Consider the following 20,140-nt stretch of genomic DNA (forward strand, 5'->3'; position numbering starts at 1 on the left):
TGCAGACTCTTGCACGTGATAGTTTTTAACCTGTTTTCGTGTGTTTCAGATAACACCTTTTTCCATTTGTGTTTAGTGGTGGCTGGTGAACCATTTTTCTTTGGGGTATATCCTTGCTGTAGGTGTTGGGTTCACACTGTATGCTTAATTCCCCATCAGGATCTGAAGAATAGGCCGGCCTGCTGTTGAGGCACCACAAACCAAGTCATTGCACCTCGAGACAAGTCTGCTCTGACTCCCAGGCTGCTCTCTTTTCCTTATTTATGGTGGCCTGAAGACCTCCGTGAAGTGCATCAAAGTGTTTCCTGTTGGCTTGGCAAAAGGAAGGTACTTGGAGGAGCTTAAGGACCTCGTGGAGGGGACCCTCTTACTCTTAGCTAATTGAAAAATAAGACTCTGCAGTGGAGAAGCTGCCCTCCCACCTGGTTTCTGAAAGCCCTTCTGAAACAACAAAGTTGTTCCTGCTGTTTGTCATGTTTCTGTAGTATTTATCGGGTTTTTGAAGACAGACTTGCTTAAATTAATTCTGGTTTTAAGGGTGATGCCTGGAAGTTTTGGAGGAGGTACTTACAAAAGAGTCAAGCTCTGGGCCTATTTCAAGTCTAATCATGAGCTAGCAGGAGCAGCCTTAGGGCTCCAGGGAGGGAGGAATGGCACACTGCCTCGGAGCTGTCACTGAGGATGCCACCTTTTGGGAACCAAACTGTAGGCAGTTCCTGGCCTGTGTGAAGTTGTGCCTGGGGCTTATCAGAAATGAACCAGATGGTGTTTCTAGCAAAACTGGCAGATGTTCTTGCTGTCAGAATTGATTTAAAAGTTTTACATGTAAATGTGGAATTATGGGAATTTTCCTTTTGGGGTTTTTCGTTGCATGTGGAAATGCTCCCCTTACCTTACGGAGGCCTTTATTTATCTCCTGCTTCTGCCACCAGTGACTCGCAGCTCCGTGTCCTCCCATCCCCTCTGGTTGCTTTTCTCATTAAATGGGTCACTTGTGGTGGGGCGATAGAAGGTGACCAGTCCTCTCTTTAGTGTAATTTGAAGGTTGCTGATGGGACCATGTGCCCAGAATGTGCCTGCTACACAGATAGCATCGGGGACTAAAATGTTCCTCGACTGAGTCACTCCTTTGAGTTGAGACCTTTGGATGTAGCAGGTGTGATACCTAGAAAGAGTGACTGTATCAGGGTCACAGAGCCGAGGGAAGAAGGAAGAAGAAAAATCCCGTGGGGAGTGGGACAAGGCAGGAAGTATTGGGTGCACGCTCTGTGCCAGGCCCTGTGCTAGGTGTTGTACCTAGGAGGGCCTGTCTTCACTTCATGGATCAGAAAACCAAGCTCTAGGGCTTCCCTGGTGGCTCAGTGGTTGAGAGTCCGCCTGCCGATGCAGGGGACGCGGGTTCGTGCCCCGGTCCGGGAAGGTCCCACGTGCCGCGGAGCGGCTGGGCCCGTGAGCCATGGCCGCTGAGCCTGCGCGTCCGGAGCCTGTGCTCCGCGACGGGAGAAGCCACAACAGTGAGAGGCCCGCGTACTGCAAAAAAAAAAAAAGAAAACCAAGCTCTAAAAAGTTAAGTACTGTAAGTAACTGTGTGGAGCCCGAACCAAGGTTGGGAGGATTCCAAAGCCTGTGTTGTTTTCATGGCAGATAAAATACATGTGCATTAGGAAGTTGTTGGCGTGGAGGATGAGGTGGTGAGGGGGGCAGAAAACAAATGCCTGGGTCATTGGGGAGGGTCAGGTGGGGAGCTGCTGGGGGGGCGCTGGGGAGTGAGTAGTGCTGGGTGAAGGATGCGGAAAGGGGAGGTTGCTTAGCAAAGTGATCTGAAGTGGAAAAAAAGAAGAAAAAAAGGGGTTATGGTATGTATCACTTTGAGGGGGATGATTGGATGATGGCAGCTCTTCCCTGAAGGAAGTGCCGTGGAGTTTGTTTGGGGTCTGGAGGGCCAGATAGACTCTGTCTTTAGGCCGGTGGCAGTTGGGCCCCACAGGAAGCCTTTTAAATCCCCGGTGTTTGTAGACTGGCCTGTACTCTACTCAAGAGCAACTCCCATTTCAGTTAGTGAAGGCAGCATTATTCGCCTTTGAAGCACCGCATTTATGGATCCCCATTTGGCCCGGCAGGAGGGGCTGGGTAACGCCGTGTTATATTATCCTGATTCCCTGCTGCCTCAGAGGTTGTGCAGGGACAGCTCTGCCATTTCCCTCTAGGTGACCTCTGGCTGCTTCCTCTCCTGCAGCTGCTCCTTTTCCTCTCGGGGATGAGGTGGGAGTCAGGACTAGGAAATTAGCCCTCTTGTCTCTGTGTTCAGGGTAGCCAGGAATTCCCTAGAACAGGGACTCTGATTTGTTACCCGGCTCCTTGCCTTAAGGCTGGGGTTGCTCTGTTTCTAGCACGGCTAGCCCTTGCTGTAAACCTTCAGTGCAGTTCAGCCTTGATTTACTGACGCCTGCTGGCGTGTGTGTGGGGAGTGGTATCCAGAGGTGACGGAGATGGGTCTCTGACCCAGTGACTGGGACTAATGAGCAAACAGCTCATGAGTAACAGGCCAGGTCAGTTCCTTTTCCTTATAGCAGGAAGCATCCATAAACTTTAAGTCCTGTCTCACTTAAATGGTTATTATAAGGGCTGACTGTAGTAATAATGAATTGAGACTGCTTCAAAAATATAAAACTCTGGATTCATGCAAAACTTTCTTAGTATTGCAAGGTGGAGTCATAAGAAAAGATAACACGTATTGAGTGCTTTCTGTGTGTCAGGCATTGTTCCAAGTGATTTATATATATATTAGTTTGTTTAATCTTCACAGCAACTTCAGAGTAGGTTGCTTATATTATACCCATTTTACAGTTGTGAGAATAGATGCCAAAAGAGGATAAAAAACACTTTCTAGGATGGCACCGCTGGTATGTAGCAGCAAGCAGAAGCAGACAATCTGAAGTCTTGGCTGGACTGTGTGACCTCTGTGAAGACCCTGAGGAAGTCAGAGAATAGAGGGGGTCCCACCTCAAGGGGAGGCAGCAGCCAGAACTTACCCTCAGAGACCAGAAAGGATCAGGGAAAGGTCACTGGTGCCCAAGAAAGCACTAGCATTTCTGTACAACTTAATCAAATTACCAAAACCGTTTCCGAACTTGGAGCCATCGTTCTTGGATAGTAATGCAATTGACGTAGATAATTTAAGCCAAAGAGGAAGGACAAAATTGGTGAGCTCACATATGTGGATGGACACTTAACTAACTCTGACTAAAACACAGAGAGGCAAAACCTTAAAGTGAGTGCATCTTTGTTCAATTTACAAATGAGCGCAAAGACCTAGGCAACAAGCTTTGTGTTGGGACTTCGAAAAATCACACATTAAAAAAAAAAATAACTCTTCCCCACTCAGCCTTTTGGTGTTGAAGTTTCTATTAAGGATATCTGAATTTGGTCATTAATATGCGATGTTAACTGCATCTTCGGCAGTTATTTTTCAGAGGAATCAATCTCATTTTGGGGGGGGCAGCTTCTAGCCAGGTTATTTCTGATGTGGAAGATAAGGGGCACATGGCTTCCTCAGATGATGCAGGTCTGTAAAGAGAGCTTTGGGAATTGAAGTCTCTGAATTCCTGCTTCCCTCCACTCCATTCTATCAACAGCTTTCTTCACATGCGGTGCCTATGACTGAAAGTGATTATCTGTCTCATTAGCGGTTCAGGGGAATTAGCCATCAACATCTAATGACCTAGTTCTCAAATCCTGCAGTGGCTTCAGAAGTTTCCTAGAGGGGCTTCCCTGGTGGTGCAGAGGTTAAGAATCCGCCTGCTAATGCAGGGGACACAGGTTCGTGTCCTGGTCCGGAGAGATTCCCACATGCCGCAGAGCAACTAAGCCCATGTGCCACAACTACTGAGCCTGCGCTCCTGGAGCCCGTGAGCCACAACTGCTGAAGCCCGTGTGCCACAGCTAGTGAAGCCTGTGCGCCTAGAGCCCGTGCTCTGCAACAAGAGAAGCCATCGCAATGAGAAGCCTGCACACCACAACGAAGAGTAGCCCCCGCTCACCACAACTAGAGAAAGCCCACGCGCAGCAACGAAGACCCAGCGCAGCCCAAAAAATAAATAAATCAATAAATAAATTTAAAAAAAAAAAGAAGTTTCCTAGAATACCCCAAAGCAGTGTTTCTCAATGTGTGCTTTAGAATCACCTGATCCACCCTATACCAGAGGAATCCCTCCCTTGTTGGGGCCCTAGAGTTGGTCTGCATGTTAAAATACTTCCCTCTGCTTAGGTTCTGAAGTAGAGCTGGGAAGCCAAGTCCAAGCCCACTCAAGAGGGTGTAGAGCTGCAAGCAGCACTATGAACAATCTTCAGAGCTTCCTGTTTTCTTTTTATAGTGAATGGAAGTTTTGCCTCTTATTCCATAATATATCCAGGATAATTTTAATATTTAAAATGAATTACACTATCTAACATGGAATTGATTTGAACCTCTAGCAAGATTATATGCTTTGGGGTCAGACTGCTTAGTTTGTAACCTTGCTCCCTCTGCGACCTTGGACAAGTTATTTAACCACTGTCCAGAAATGGAGATAGTAGTAGTACCTACCTTTTAAGGTTCTTGTGAAGATTAAATCAGATGTTAGCTGGAAAATGCTTAGATTCCTGTGCAGTAATTAGGCAGTCAGGGTCCAGGTAATAATAACAATGTTGTTGTTATTGTTGTTATTTTTATTATCCTGTGGTTTCATGTTACTGGGAGTATGACCACCCCAGTTACAGAGTAGAGTCCTGCAGGGTAGCAAAACTTCCCTCTCCCACTGACACAGCCAAGCCACCGGCTTATGAAAGGCCTTTTGCCAGCCATAGGAAGCCTAAACCAAGCACTGGGAAAAAGCTTTGTGATAACATATTCTCAGCATCCCAGTTTTAGTTCTCCAAGCCCCTGTGTGAAGGGTGTGGGTGACTGTTCTCAGGCAGTCAGGATATGTCACAGGTGGGAGGGAAGCACTTGTTTAGAAAATGTCAGAGAATCCATCAAGTTGTTTTAACCAATAACTGTTCTTCATTCAGTCTGGACTCTTTTTTTCCTCTTATTCTTGTTTAATGGTTAGGAAAGAGGGCTAAGTTGCACTTTCCCTTTGTAATGGTACACATGTCAAATTCATTTCTGCCATCAACTTACTTGTTTTCAAAAAATTTAAGAAACCACAAGTTCTACTTGTTTCTTGAAGAAAGAATAGGAAATACAGGTTACTTGCAATCATGGAGGGAGAAAGTCAGCCGTGATTTTTCCTTCCAGAGGTCACCACTGTTCACCTGTTATTGTGCTGCTTTTGTCTAGGATGATCAGGGATGGCAGTGGCTGGCAGGGTGTCAGGGTTCTGAGGAGGGGCCACCTTTCTGGGAGCCAAGCTGGCCCTCCTGTGGCTCAGAGCCTTGCACTGGGCAGCGCTACTTGGGGATGAGCACTTGGCCAGTCCTCAAGTGTCGTCTCCCCTAGAGGGCAGTTACTGTGGAAGGCCAGCTACTTGTTTCCATTGATTCTGTGTACTCCCAAGTGTTTTGGGCCTGCTTCATGCTGATTCTGCCCTCCTGATTGTGTGCTCCTTTTTCACGTAGCCAGGTGGGGTGGGATCTTGGGCCTCTTTCTGTGTAGGAACTGGTACTGGCTCGCAAGGTTGATACTTTTCCATCTCTTGCCTCTGCCTTGCTAAATGTCGCTGGGGAGGCTCTGCTTAGGAGGAAAACTCACTGGGTAAGGAGAACACTGCCTCAAGGCTTTTAAAATGTAATACTTCCTCCCCCTTTTCTCCTCTTCCCATAATAAGAGCTGCCAGTAAAACTTTAGGGCAGGACTACTGAGATGTATTTATTACTGTTGTGATGGACAAAGGAACTGTCAACTCCTCATCGATCTCCTTTACCCCCTTGCAAATGGGAATTACAGGAAATCACAACTAGCATAAAGAACTGTGTGTGGATGGGAAGGACGGAGTGTGTAACCCTCATTCCCAGAAATGGGCAGAATGGTGGAGCCGACTGACCTTAGCATTAGGCGGTCAGTGGGCCAAAGCATGGGCTGAAGGTATGTCACCATCTGGGAACTGAAATCCGAGTCGTCCTGCTCTCTGACTTTGTGTCATCGTGACTCCCCTCTTGTGAGCCCCTCCTGTCTAGTCAGTAAGGGAATTGTGGTGAGACCAGATGCACGTGTGACGAATCCTCTCAAAAAGAGGGTGTGAAAGGTGCCTGGCTACAGGGAAGCTTGTAGCTTAAGGGAACAGACCATTAGGGGCAACAGGTGAGCAGACATGATTTGATTTATTTGTATTAATGGCGTTTGTATTGATTCCTCTGGGAAGTTTAGGGATTTAGATATATTCTGTAAATATGTTTTTTTCTTTGCTTTGTCACTGATGGGGCTTATGGTTTATGTTGCATTCTTCCTTCTAATAATAGGCTCTTGCATGAAATTAAAAGCAGTGTCTTCCTCTTCTGACTTGGGCAGAATTATAAGTGTAGCACTGACTCCCTGCCCTCCTTCCCCCACCCCCCTTTATTTCTCAGATCCAACTAGGACTGTGAAAACAGGTTAGTAACACTTACGGGCTGGGACCAGTTTCAGCCAGTTAAATTCCCTGTAATCCAGTCTAAATCTGAGGGGCACACCTAAACTTCCTGGAATTCTAGGTAGGAAGTGTGGTTACGGAGGCAAAGCCATTTAATTGTAGCTTGTATGAAAATAAAACCAGCTTGAATTCTCTTCTCACAAACTTTCTCTGAAACACTTCTTTAGATCTTTTATTTTTGGCAAATGGGTTTTGGGGTGGCAGCCTCATTACTTGTGATGGAGCGGTATAATAAGCCAGTGGGTGATTTCCCAGAATCCTGAGCCTTTGAAAACTGCTGTTCCTTTTGGGAAGTAAGAAGTGCAGAAGCCAGGCTGCGCGTCTCAGATTTATACCCTCTCCCCATTCTCTCTGCACTAGTAACCGGTATGGCTTCAGTCTGCCTAAAAACATAATGGCTTAAATTTGTTTAAATGTTTGTAGCAGTTTGGTAATGAAGTTTAGCCTTTTAATGATTATGATGATGATGATAACAATAGACAGTAGCAGGTAGACTGAGCTGTGAACTGCTTCTTTTAAGGTTTCCAGGAAGAAAATCACTACCTCACTTTACATGTCAAGGTCTTAGTGTTGAGTAGAGGAGGCAGCATCGTTGGAGTGTAGGGAAATCATCTGCCCAAAGGTTACCCTTTAGACAAGTACTTTGAAGGAAGTTGTGTTTTTCTGTTTGGAATGGGCTGTGTTGCTTCTTCTGAGAAGCCTTTTTACAGTAGTATAATTGTTCCTCTGGAACTCCTAGCAGGGTTCTTTGTCTGCCCTCTCCTGTGTTTATAGCTGCTTTTTCTCCCTAGGGAAGCAGTCGTCTGTTTTAAAAAGCGAAGAGAGAAGACCAGAAGTTCTCTCAAACAGTGAGGTTTGGAAGTCAGAACTGCATTTGCCTTTCAGGAGGGCAGGTTCTAAAGGGGTGTGGTTTGGGCGGAAGTAAAGGAAGTAGTGTCCCCATTCCCTACCCTTACTGCATGCCCCATGCCCCTCTACCCAGAGCTTCCTTGTGGCGGCTGTGAAGGAGTTTGGGGTACAAGGTGCCCGTTATGGCCCTTTGTTGTACTGGACCAAACATTGCTTTTCAGCTCCTGAGTAAGTCAGTTTTTCTGGCAGGCTGCTTTCTGGCCCTGAATATCCATGTCCAGGGTCCTGGGCTGGTGTTGGCCCTAAAGGCTAGGACGAGCCTATGGTGATAGCACTGGAGTGTAGGGTCAGAAGCAGCATCTGAGGGCGTTTAGGGCAGGAAAGATTTCTGATCTTTAGGATGCTTTCATTATACCAGTGCTTCAGGGCCTTGAAGCTGGCGTTTGCCAGGCATCTAGATGAGGTTAGTAAATCAGCTTAACCTCAATGTCCCTTAGCCTCTTTCCACCCAGTTTTTACCAGATAGCTGGTTGTGGATGTGCATCTTTGTTTTATAGGAAGAGGAATTCTGCTTTGCAGTTGCATAACTGTGCCTTCTATTTAGGTTCTGTAGAGGGTTACATTTGAAACGCTAATGAGTGTTTTCTTCCACTGTGCGCACACACTGATCCAGAGTGGGCTGGAGGCTGGGGGCCCTTTATGGAGCAAATGCTGTTGAAGGTGAATACTGAGGTGACAATAAGGGCAGCTGGTGTGCCGAAGCTCCAGTGGCCTGGCTCCCTGGCTGATGGCCCATCCCTCGGGGCTAGGTCAACTGAGAGGGCTTCGGCTTCCCTGAAATGACTGCTTCTTACAGCTAGGTTAGTGTGACCAGCCAGAGGAGAGGAGGGTGGGTTTCCTGGGGAAGAGGGTGGGAGGGTCTTAATTAAGCCAGTCTGGTTTGGCAGTAACTCAGACTCGCCTCCGTTTCTGTGTTGGCTGATAATTCCCTTCAGCTCTCAGAACAGGCCTTTTTCGTTTACACACACACACACACACACACACACACACACACACACACACTCTCTCTCTCTCTCACACACACACACACACACACTCTCTCTCTCTCTCTCTCTCTCTCACACACACACACACACACACACACACACAGTTCTTGGAGACTACTGCTGCTGGACTTGCTAATCTGGCAGAATTACAAATGGGCGGCAGCCATTCCTTGGGGGCTCAGAATAGACAGAGCACAGTGAACAGTGCTGCGGCTGGCACTGTCTGAGGGGGCTCAGTGGTTAGACTCTGATTGGGAGATATTTGGGGAACCTTGTTTATTAGTGAGAGTTGGGAGAACTTAGTTTTGGTTCAGCCACTAACAAGCCCTGTGTCCCCAGGGCAAGTCATAATTCCACTCTAGGCCTCAGTTTTTCCCTCTTAACACGGATAGGTTGGACTTCAGGCTGTACTGTGTTAGGATCCCAAGACAGACCCATGAGTCTGCTCCTGGTAAAGAAGGTGACCAGAGGCAGCAAAGGTGGGTGCAAGAGAACCTTGGATAATGCTGGAGTTGTTTTTGTTTTTGTTTTTTGTTTTTTTTGCGGTATGCGGACCTCTCACTGTTGTGGCCTCTCCCGCCGCGGAGCACAGGCTCCGGACGCGCAGGCTCAGTGGCCATGGCTCACGGGCCCAGCCGCCCTGCGGCATATGGGATCTTCCTGGACCGGGGCACGAACCCGTGTCCCCTGCATCGGCAGGTGGACTCTCAACCGCCGCGCCACCAGGGAAGCCCTAGAGTTGTTTCTGAGGCTCATCTCACGGTAGCAGAGCATTGGGTGACGTTGCTACCCCACCCCCAGGGTGTGCTTTCCAGATGATGTGTCCACCTGGGTTTGGGCCTGGGCCTTACCCTGCTCCTCCACATCTTCAGCCTTGGGGGAGGGGCGGGCAGGCACGTGCAGATGGCTGTCTCTGCCAGCTGCCTGAGGCTGGGCCATCTGCTGCTTATGCCAGCAGGTGGGGTGAGGGGCGAGCAGCAGCCTAATCTCCTCCAGTACACTGACTTCTCAGCAGAGTCCAGCCCCCCTGCCCCACGCATTCTGTCCTCTGTTCCAGTGCTCTGTTGTGCTACCCTTCAGCATGGTCTTGCTTTGTTCCAGCTGCCCCCGCCCCCAGGAGAACCCTTGCTGCGTTTTTGTTTACTCTGTGTGTGTGCTTTGCCCTTTAGCCCGTGCCCCAAGAATCTTTCTGTAATGTAAGACAGCAGCAGCAAAAAAAAAAAACCCGAAAAACAAAACTTTAGAAATGAAACTTTGGACCCCTGTTGGTCTCTGTTCAGATGCAGATGATGAATCTCTTCCCATCAGAGCTTGTACCTTTGGGTTCACCTTCCCTTTTTCCATCCCTCCTCCTGGGGAATCTTTGAACAGCAGGGGTGGGCTGAATCACTCAGAAAAGCTCTAATTTGGCCTGTGCTTCAAGCCTAGCTTCTTTCTCCCCTTGTGTGGATGTAGGAAAGAGGCAAGGAGAAAGGAACCTGTCCCCGTGACTCTCGGTGACTCTGGATTTGGAAGTTCTGAACTGGTGTGCGTGTGTGCGCGCGTGTCCGCATGTGTGTACACGTGCACAGGGTGTGCAGGGAGGTGGGGTTAGGGTAGAATGTGGACAGAGTCTTGAAAGTCATCTTTACAAGTGAGGAGATGACAAAGCAGAGAATAGAAGGGCAGCATACTGTAAACCAGGACTTCTCAAACTTCAGCATAGGAGTCACCTGGGGAATCTTATTAAAATGCAGATTCTAATTCAGTAGATCAGGGATGAAGGGTGAGATTCAACGTCTCTAATAAGCTCCCAGGTGACGCGGGTGCTACTCTTCAGTGGCCCTAGCCTCCCGCTCCTCCTCCTAACACTGGTGAAAAAGATGGACATGGGAAGGGCAGGAGGGAGGCTAGTAAGGACTTTCATATTTTAAACCTGAGGTCCTGGGCTGGACTTGCAGCCAGTGTTTGCAGAGCCCTTTCTGGGTCGCCCATACCTGAGCTTCAGGCTTCTCTGGACCTCCTCTTGGCCGGGTTCGGTTTCCACAATAGAAGAACCTCTGTCCTTCAGAGGGTGGATGTGCATACTCACGACTAAGCTGGATCCTTCCCCTTTCTCTGGCTCATGATAAGGCCAAAGCTAGCATTTCAAATAGAGCTGGAAGAACGCGTAAGTCATCTTTTCCAACCTCTCTATTCTACAGAGGAGGAAATGGGCCCAGAAAAGTTTCGTGACATGTCCAGCCAGTATCAAACAGCTAGTGGCAGAGATGGGGTGAAAACCCAGAAGTCCGAACCCTTAAGCTCCTCTCTCGAGGGCCTGTAAGCCTGAGTTAGGGACAGCGGGAGGATCAGGGGACAGGTGGTAGGACAAGAGGCTTTCCAGTGGTGTGAGGGAATTTGCAAGACATGCACATCTACTGGCATCTGCTGCAGCTCAGTGCTGATCCACTCAGGCCAGGGTTCTCAGCTGCAGCACGGTTGACATTTGGGGCCAAATTCTTTGTTCTGGGGGCTGTTCTGTGCATTGTGGGATATTTAGTGGCATCCCTGACCTCTACCCTCTAGATGCCAATAGCACCCCCCCCAAGTTATGACCATCAAAAATGCCTCCAAATGTTGCCAGAAACCCTGGGACTGGGGTGGAGTGTAAAAGTGTCCCCAGTTGAAAACCACTAGTTCAGGCACTAAAGTATTTTGGGAAGGAGGGTCCCTCTTGGGCACCTATACTGGGTTTTTTTGAGAGTGTGGTGGTCTCAGAGTTACAAAGAAAGCATAAAAAACAGATGGGGCCCCAGCTTTCCCAGGACCTTATAGTTCAGTGGGGAGACCAGACCAACCAATGCCCAGAACAGATAAATTGCCATTTTAACGGTCCCTCCAGGGTAAAGCCCCAGGGTGGACTCTGAAGAATGGGGTGCCAGCCCAGGTGCTTAATGAGGAGGAGACTGTGCTACCCTGGGCTGGATCACATATCTAAGAATCACGTAACTCTCATTCAGCTCTTGAGTTACTCTTACCTACTTCTCAAGGAGCATTCTTCCATTCTGAAAAAAACCTTTTATCTGAATCTGTAAAGGCCGGTCAGACACATTAACCAATAGAAGTGTACACTTGAGGAGAGGGAGGCCTCGTCAGGCCTGATGCTGGTGAGGCTAATTCATTCCTTCACGAGATTTACATTTTTTTTTTTTTTTTTTTTTTTTTTTTTTTTTCGGTACGCGGGCCTCTCACTGTTGCGGCCTCTCCCGCCGCGGAGCACAGGCTCCGGACGCACAGGCTCAGCGGCCATGGCTCACGGGCCCAGCCGCTCCGCGGCATGCGGGACCCTCCCAGTCCGGGGCACGAACCCACGTCCCCTGCATCGGCAGGCGGACTCTCAACCACTGCACCACCAGGGAAGCCCGAGATTTACTTTTTATTTCTTAATTTTCTTCTGCTATGGGATGAATCCTCTGATAGACCTTTCTTGTCTCTTTTCCAGTGTGTTAAGGAATATGACTACATCAGAGCTATAGTCTGTAATGTTCTGAGTACATAGGTATAAAATATGGGTAAAACATGGCTCTGTACAAACCTAAGAGTCTTTACCCCTTTTTACTCTTCATAGGATACTGTACTTGCAAATGTTTATAAGGCCACTGAGCTTCCATCTTGTGCTCGGCACAGGCCTCCCTGAAAAATATGACTGCAGAGCACAAAAAGCATTCGTGATGGGAACTTCATAGTTCTTGTCCACTTTTCCTTAACCAGTGTCGGACTGATTTTTTCCCAATGCTTTGAACATGATGCTCCATTGCCTCCTGGGTTGTGTTGTTTATAACAATAGACTTGCGGTAATTCTTTGTTCCTCTGAATGCATGGTCTCTCCTCCTACCCCCTCATGGCTGCTTTTAATATGTTCTCTTTAATGCTAATTTTCATCATTTTGATTACAATGTACCTTGTTGTGTTTTTTTCTTTTTGTGCTGCTTCTTGGGATTTGATGAGCTTCTTGAATCTGTGGGTTTATAGTTTTCATCAAATTTAGAAAAATTTCAGCCATTGTTAAAAAAAAATTTTTGTGCCTACCCATATGCCCTCCCCGTGACCCAATTATATATATATGTTAGGCTGCTTGATATTGTCAACACTTCTGACTGATGTTCTGTGTATGTCACTTTGGACAATTTCTATTGCTGTGCTTTCAAGTTCATTAATTTTTTTTCTTCTTCAGTGTCTAATCTGTTAATCCCATCCTGTGTATTTTTCATTTCAGATATTTGTATTTTTTCCCTCTAGAAGTTCAATTTGAGTCTTCTTTTTGTCTTCCATTTCTTTCCTCATCGTGCTCATGCCTTCCTTTTTTCTCTTGAACACACAGAGTATATTTGTAATAGAGATTTGAATATCCTTGTCCACTAACTCTATCATCTATGTCATTTCCTTGTCCATTTCTATTGTTTGATTATCCTCCTCATGTGACCATATGTCATGGTTATAATTTCCTACCTCTTTGCATGCCTGTTAATTTTTTTAAAAAATAAATTTATTTACTATTTATTTTTGGCTGCATTGGGTTTGTTGCTGCGCGTGGGCTTTCTCTAGTTGCGGCGAGCAGGGGCTACTCTTCGTTGCGGTGCGTGTGCTTCTCATTGTGGTGGCTTCTCATTGCGGAGCACGCGCTCTAGGCGTGCGGGCTTCAGTAGTTGTGGCACGTGGGCTTTAGTAGTTGTGGCTTGCGGGCTCTAGAGCGCAGGCTCAGGAGTTGTGACGCACGGGCTTAGTTGCTCCGCGGCATGTGGGATCTTCCCAGACCCGGGCTCGAACCTGTGTCCCCTGCATTGGCAGGTGGATTCTCAACCACTTCGCCACCAGGGAAGCCCTGCCTGTTAATTTTTGATTTGAAGCTAGACATAGTTGTGTGTTGGTGGGTGCTGGAACTTTTTGTATTCCTTTAAAAACTCTTCAGCTTTGTTTTCAGAAGCAATTCAGTTAGTACTTAGAATTGGTTTGATCCTTTCAAGGCTTGCTTTTCAGTTTGTTAGGGTGGGTCCAGAACAGCCTTTAGTCTAGGGCTAGGATGGTCCCACTGCTGCGGCCAAACCCTTCTGAAGATTCCTTCCAATGCCCTGTGGGTTAGGAGATTTTTTCCACTTTGGCGGGTGGGAACATGTAAATTTCTGGCTCTGTGTGAGTGCTGGGGGTTATGCTGCCTATTTCTTTCCTTTTGGTTCTTTCGTCAGCCTTGCTAGTTTCCTCAAACACCTGCACAGATCAGTATACTTAGCCTCTGCAGATCTCTGCACTTTTTTCTCTTTGCAGCTCCCTCCTTTCGGTTACTTTGCCCTGCACATTCTAGCCTCCTTGGCATCCCCAAATTCCCAACTCTGTCTCTTCAACTCATTGAAATTGTTGAACACTTTCAGGTTTTTTCTCCCTACTCTGTGACCTGAAGACTCCTTTAGGGGATTAGCTGGGGCACTAGTAGGACTCACTGCATTTCTTCCCCTTTTTTCAAGGATCACTGCCCTGTGCTGCCTATTGTTGAATGTCTGCTACCCCAATTTCATATGTAAGGAAACAGAGGCTCACAGCAGGTAAAACAGTACACCTAGCACCCCTAAGAACAAGAGGCAGAATCAGGATTCGAACTCCCTTTTGTATGACACTAAAACTCACATTGTGATTGATTCTGGGATTAACCGTTTCATTTCCCTCTTCTGGCTCCAGCTTACTTCCCTGTGTTGGCACTTTGGCTATATATCTCCAATGTGTTTTCACTTTTTACCTCATTATAGTTATTTGTGTATGTATCTTATCTCCCCCAGTAGGCTATAAACTCTTTAAAGGTATGAGCTTTCCCCTATCTTTGTACCTTTCGTGTGAATCTGGGGTAAGTAGGTGCTCATTATATGTGTTGAACGAAGTCAGTAAGCTTCTGAAGAAACGTGTGTTGGGAATGAGGGAGATATCAGATTCCCTTATTAAGTTATGCTGTTTCTTTTCTTTTCTTTTTTATTTTTTAACATCTTTATTGGAGTATAATTGCTTTACAGTGTTGTGCTAGTTTCTGTTGTATAACAAAGTGAATCAGCTATATGCATATGTATATCCCCATATCCCCTCCCTCTTGCGTCTCCCTCCCACCCTCCTTATTCCACCCCTCTAGGTGGACACAGAGCACCGAGCTGATCTCCCTGTGCTATGCAGCTGCTTCCCACTAGCTGTCTATTTTACATTTGGTAGTGTATATATGTCAGTGCTACTCTCTTACTTCATCCCAGCTTACCCTTCCCCCTCCCCGTGTCCTCAAGTGCATTCTCTGCATCTGTGTCTTTATTCCTGTCCTGCCCCTAGGTTCTTCAGAACCATTTTTTTTTAAGCTTCCATATATATGTGTTATGGTATTTGTTTTTTTCTTTCTGACTTACTTCACTCTGTATGACAGACTCTAGGTCCATCCACCTCACTACAAATAACTCAGTTTCGTTTCTTTTTATGGCTGAGTAATATTCCGTTGTATGTATGTGCCACATCATCTTTATCCATTCATCTGTCGATGGACACTTAGGTTGCTTCCATGTCCTGGCCACTGTAAATAGTGCTGCAATGAACATTGTGGTACATGACTCTTTTTGAATTATGGTTTTCTCAGGGTATATGCCCAATAGTGGGATTGCTGGGTCGTATGGTAGTTATATTTTTAGTTTTTTAGGCAACCTCCGTACTGTTCTCCATAGTGGCTGCATCAATTTACATTGCCACCAACAGTGGAAGAGGGTTCCCTTTTCTCCACACACTCTCCAGCATTTATTGTTTGTAGATTTTTTGATGATGGCCATTCTGGCTGGTGCAAGGTGATGCCTCATTGTAGTTTTGATTTGCATTTCTCTAATGATTAATGATGTTGAGCATCTTTTCATGTGTTTGTTGGCAATCTGTATATCTTCTTTAGAGAAATGTCTGTTTAGGTCTTCTGCCCATTTTTGGATTGGGTTGTTTGTTTTTTTGATATTGAGCTGCCTGAGCTGCTTATATATTTTGGAGATTAATCTTTTGTCAGTTGCTTCGTTGCAAATGTTTTCTCCCATTCTGAGGGTTGTCTTTTCGTCTTGTTTATGGTTTCCTTTGCTGTGCAAAAGCTTTTAAGTTTCATTAGTTCCCATTTGTTTATTTTTGTTTTTATTTCCATTTCTCTAGGAGGTGGGTCAAAAAGGATCTTGCTGTGATTTATGTCACAGAGCGTTCTTCCTATGTTTTCCTCTAAGAATTTTATAGTGTCTGGCCTTACCTTTAGGTCTTTAATCTATTTTGAGTTTATTTTTGTGTATGGTGCTAGGAAGTGTTCTAATTTCATTCTTTTACATGTAGCTGTCCAGTTTTCCCATCACCACTTATTTAAGAGGCTGTCTTTTCTCCACTGTATACTCTTGCCTCCTTTAGCAAAGATAAGATGACCATATGTGCGACGGTTTATCTCTGGGCTTTCTATGCTGTTCCATTGATCTATATTTCTGTTTTTGTGCTAGTACTGTACTGTCTTGATTACTGTAGGTTTGTAGTATAGTCTGCTGTTTCTTTCTCATTTGCTGTGTTTATCACAGTCTCTCTTAACGTCTTCTAAGATGATACCTGGACTTTATGAAGTTCTTCATTTGATACCTCTGCCTGAACTTTGACTAATTTGAGATAACTTTTGAGTCTGTATTCGGAGATTTAAGGGACTATTCCTTCTTGTGAGTTAACCAGATTCCTTTCTTCTCTGGTCCTGACTTAGAACCCCACGTGGAGAGAACTGGTGATATAGTTGGAGCTAGACCTAGAGCATGCAGGCATTGGTGGAGGGGCTCTGTACAATGAGAGGGTCATGTAAGGGCAGAGGTGGGGCTGGGGCGTGGGACTAATCACAGGGGAAGGAACAGTAGGCAAGTTCCTGCTTCTCATTTTTGCTTGGGGCCTTGCAGTCCAACCTTGACAACTTACAGGAAGTTTGGTTAATTTGTGAGGAGGAGGAAGGGAAGAGTCATGGTTTGGTTATAAATTAGGAGGCTTCTTGGAACTTATACAAGATGGAGGACAATTTGGAGCCAGAAGGCAGTGTCTTGTTTGTTCTAAACGTGTACCTCACTGGGGCTGTTAAGCTTCAGTAGATGGAGGTGAAGAACATGCTTCTGGACTCCTGAACCTTAGGGGAAAATACTCGGCTGACATTTGAGTAGAAAGGAGGGAAATGGCAGAAACCAAGACCATATTTATGGAGCACCTTAAGGCCTGAGAGACACTAAGTCCACTTCTCTGGCCCTGCCATTAGGTTGACTGTTTCTTCTCACTCATGAATCCTACAGAAGAGGTAGTAGCAGAAGAGGTAGAGGATCTGGCCTAGTGGCCAGATCCAGTGGGGTTTTTTTTTAAGTTTTTATTTACCTGCCATTAGGTTGACTGTTTCTTCTCACTCATGAATCCTACAGAAGAGGTAGTAGTTTTGGAAAAGGGGTGATGGGGTGGAGAGGCTTTTGTTGTTGTTGAACATTAAGGAAGCAGGCAGGTCTTAAATATTCATCCCCAGCGTCTCCATAGCTTTGGCAACCATAGTGTGTGTGTCTGGGTGCCCATTCAGAGGGACTCTCGATTGGGTTTGGGGGGAGGGTGTCTCGGAGCTATCTGGGCAGTTCCAGAAGCTTTAACTGAAATCCTTGGGTTGACGGAGAAAGTACAACTCATAATATATTTGGAGCCAGAAGCCATCATCCAGTGTTCCTTCTCCCTTCTTTTCCAGTTCCACCCACCCCCAGTTGTTTTGCCGTTATTGTGTCTGCTTTCTCACTTTGAATTCATGTTAAAGTCAACATGATCTGCCCTCACCACTCTAATAAATGTGCTCTTGAGGAGGTCACTAGTGCTATCCTAGTGGCCAGATCCAGTGGGTATTTTTTAGTTTTTCTTTACTGGACCTTTGCTGCATCTGCCACTGTGCCCCCTCACATCCTCCTTGAATCACTCTGTCCCTACCTTGACAGCTGTGATGCACAGGCTTCTGGTTTCCTTGTGCTTTTTGGAGTGTCTTTCATGGTCTCTCCTTCCTTGATATGCCGCTTTAAAAAGTTAGTGTTCTCCCCAGGATTCTGGCTTGACTCTCTCCTCACTCATCTCTCTCACCTAGGGGAGCTCATCGTCTATTTTGCATGGTTTCAGCCATCACTTTCAGGCCAGTCACTCCAGGGCAGTACCCCAAGTTCAGAGCACTTTGCAGACTTTCATACTCATTTCCAACTTGCCTGCTAGAGTTTTCTACCTGGATATCCTTCAAGTACCTACAATTCAACCCACCCAAAAATAGCCTGAACTACATTCATCACATTCTTCACCAAAACCTGCTTGTCTACCTGTGTTCTTTCCCTCCTGTGGTAGCTTCTACCATTCACACAGTCACAGGCCAAAAACCTCGGTGTCATTCTTTATTGTTCTCACTCATCCCATCCTATTAGTTTCTGGCATCTTCAGCCTTTGGCACATTATGAACACTGAATGAATAAAAGAAAACGCTTATTAATTTCATCTGAATTTAACTACAGTTTAGCACTTTGGCTTTGATAAATCCAAACATCTCTGATTACACTCGTAACTTTCGGGGAGGGGCATTTGATTTTTGACCACATTCAAATTATATTAAGGAGAAGGCATTTTTTTGTTTAAAACATTAATACTTTGTGGGGGGATTAGTTATTATTAAAAATGGGTGGGTTAGCCACATGCTGTCTTTTCGGGCTCCCTGAGGAGCCGCTCGAAGTTAAAGATAAGGTGGATGAAGTCGGATTGTGCTGGCCCAGGAGGGTGTTGTCCTTCATGAACATGGGAGTAGAGGCAGCAGTTGTGGGTGAACTTGCCATGTGCTGTGGCTTTAATGTGAGTCATAGATAGACTTTTCCCTTGGGGAGGGTAACATGCCCCCTTCAAGCTCATTGATGGATTTCCTTAATTGTATTCTGGTGTTTCTAACATAAACATTGAGGATGTGTCAGTAACTGTCATGCTTCTCCAAGTTGATCTCCCTTCCTTTTCATCTAACCCCCCTAAAAAAAAAAAATAGAAAAGAAAATAAAGAAAAAAAAAAAGAAAAGGAGAAAGTGACTTAAAGAATCGTAGGATTTTGGCGCCAGAGAAGTTCTTCAAGTAGTGGTCATCTAGCTCAGCCCTTCCATTTTCAGATGATGATGACAGTAATGATAGATGGTGATAACTGTAACACCATTTTTGATGACTTACTGAGTGCCAGACACTATACTAAGTGCTTTATAGATACTTCCCGTATGATACTTACAATAGCCCTATGAGGTAGCTGTTATTAGTGCTATTTTATAGATAAGGAAACTGAGGTCCAGAAAGATTGGAGAACTGTATTGGGGTTAAGAGGATGCTGAAGCAGCTATTGTGCAGAGAGATGAAGCATCTTGCTTTTTCAAGGTCTGGTTTTCCAGTTAGAGGAAGAACATGAGTAGAATCCAAATCCCCTGACCTTGAACTCAGTAAGCCTATGTTTTTGTTTTCACCTGAGAATTCATTCTCTGTGGTCATTTTTGTCTCATCTCTCGCTCAGCCTCTTTTAATTACAGTGAAATTGAATGAAGTAGAGGAAAAAGTAGAGTTGGGGTTTTTGGTGAGTTTTTACAGTTTATTTTTAAATAGGCAGCATTCCCAGACTGACTGGGAATGTAGCAGAAGGCCTGAGAACCAGGAAGTGACACAGACCTGTTTATACCCTTCCACTTGGGAGCCTTTGGAAAGTGATCCACAGAGACAGTAAAAAGTAAACACAACTGCTTCAACCAGTTCTCTTGGGTTTGCTATTTTTGACCTGGAGGAGGTGTTTCCTACACAGCTATGAGTACATACTTTGAAAACCTAGCACCGAAACATCCCCTTGAGTGAAGGTATATAGACAGATATTTATTTCCTGTTACCAGACAGCAGCATTCAGTGACTCTTGGCAGACAAAATTATCACTTTATTTTTCCTCTCCTCCGCCATCCTTTTGGTGAATTGTTCTTCCATTTCTATTTTTGTCTCATCTCTCGCTCAGCCTCTTTTAATTACAGTGAAATTGAATGAAGTAGAGGAAAAAGTAGAGTTGGGGTTTTTGGTGAGTTTTTACAGTTTATTTTTAAATAGGCAGCATTCCCAGACTGACTGGGAATGTAGCAGAAGGCCTGAGAACCAGGAAGTGACACAGACCTGTTTATACCCTTCCACTTGGGAGCCTTTGGAAAGTGATCCACAGAGACAGTAAAAAGTAAACACAACTGCTTCAACCAGTTCTCTTGGGTTTGCTATTTTTGACCTGGAGGAGGTGTTTCCTACACAGCTATGAGTACATACTTTGAAAACCTAGCACCGAAACATCCCCTTGAGTGAAGGTATATAGACAGATATTTATTTCCTGTTACCAGACAGCAGCATTCAGTGACTCTTGGCAGACAAAATTATCACTTTATTTTTCCTCTCCTCCGCCATCCTTTTGGTGAATTGTTCTTCCATTTCTTTTTTTTTTTCTCTCTCTCTTTATAATTAGCACTGTGCATGCAAAACTGCCCCGAGAGCGCACTAAATCTGTGTGTGATTTTCAAGGTCCAGCTCAAAGCTTTCTCTGTCACCTCCCCCTATTCCCAACCAGAAGCCTTT

At 45.6% G+C, this 20,140-nt stretch overlaps 1 protein-coding gene across 8 annotated transcripts in view; it reads left to right on the forward strand.

The window, feature by feature from the left end:
* SUSD6 (sushi domain containing 6) overlaps positions 1-20,140 on the forward strand; it is a 92,060-nt gene that overhangs the window by 13,882 nt on the left and 58,038 nt on the right. For 3 of the 8 annotated variants that reach the window (XM_055088563.1, XM_028496091.2, XM_028496092.2), the window contains exon 2: positions 160-327. The exons of the other annotated variants lie outside the window; for them this stretch is intronic. The gene's annotated coding sequence lies outside the window, so the exon portion shown is untranslated. The remainder of the gene's footprint in view (positions 1-159; positions 328-20,140) is intronic. 8 annotated transcript variants of the gene reach the window in all.

Source organism: Physeter macrocephalus, chromosome 11 (genome assembly GCF_002837175.3).
Source record: "Physeter macrocephalus isolate SW-GA chromosome 11, ASM283717v5, whole genome shotgun sequence".
In the NCBI taxonomy this organism is placed as follows: domain Eukaryota; kingdom Metazoa; phylum Chordata; class Mammalia; order Artiodactyla; family Physeteridae; genus Physeter; species Physeter macrocephalus.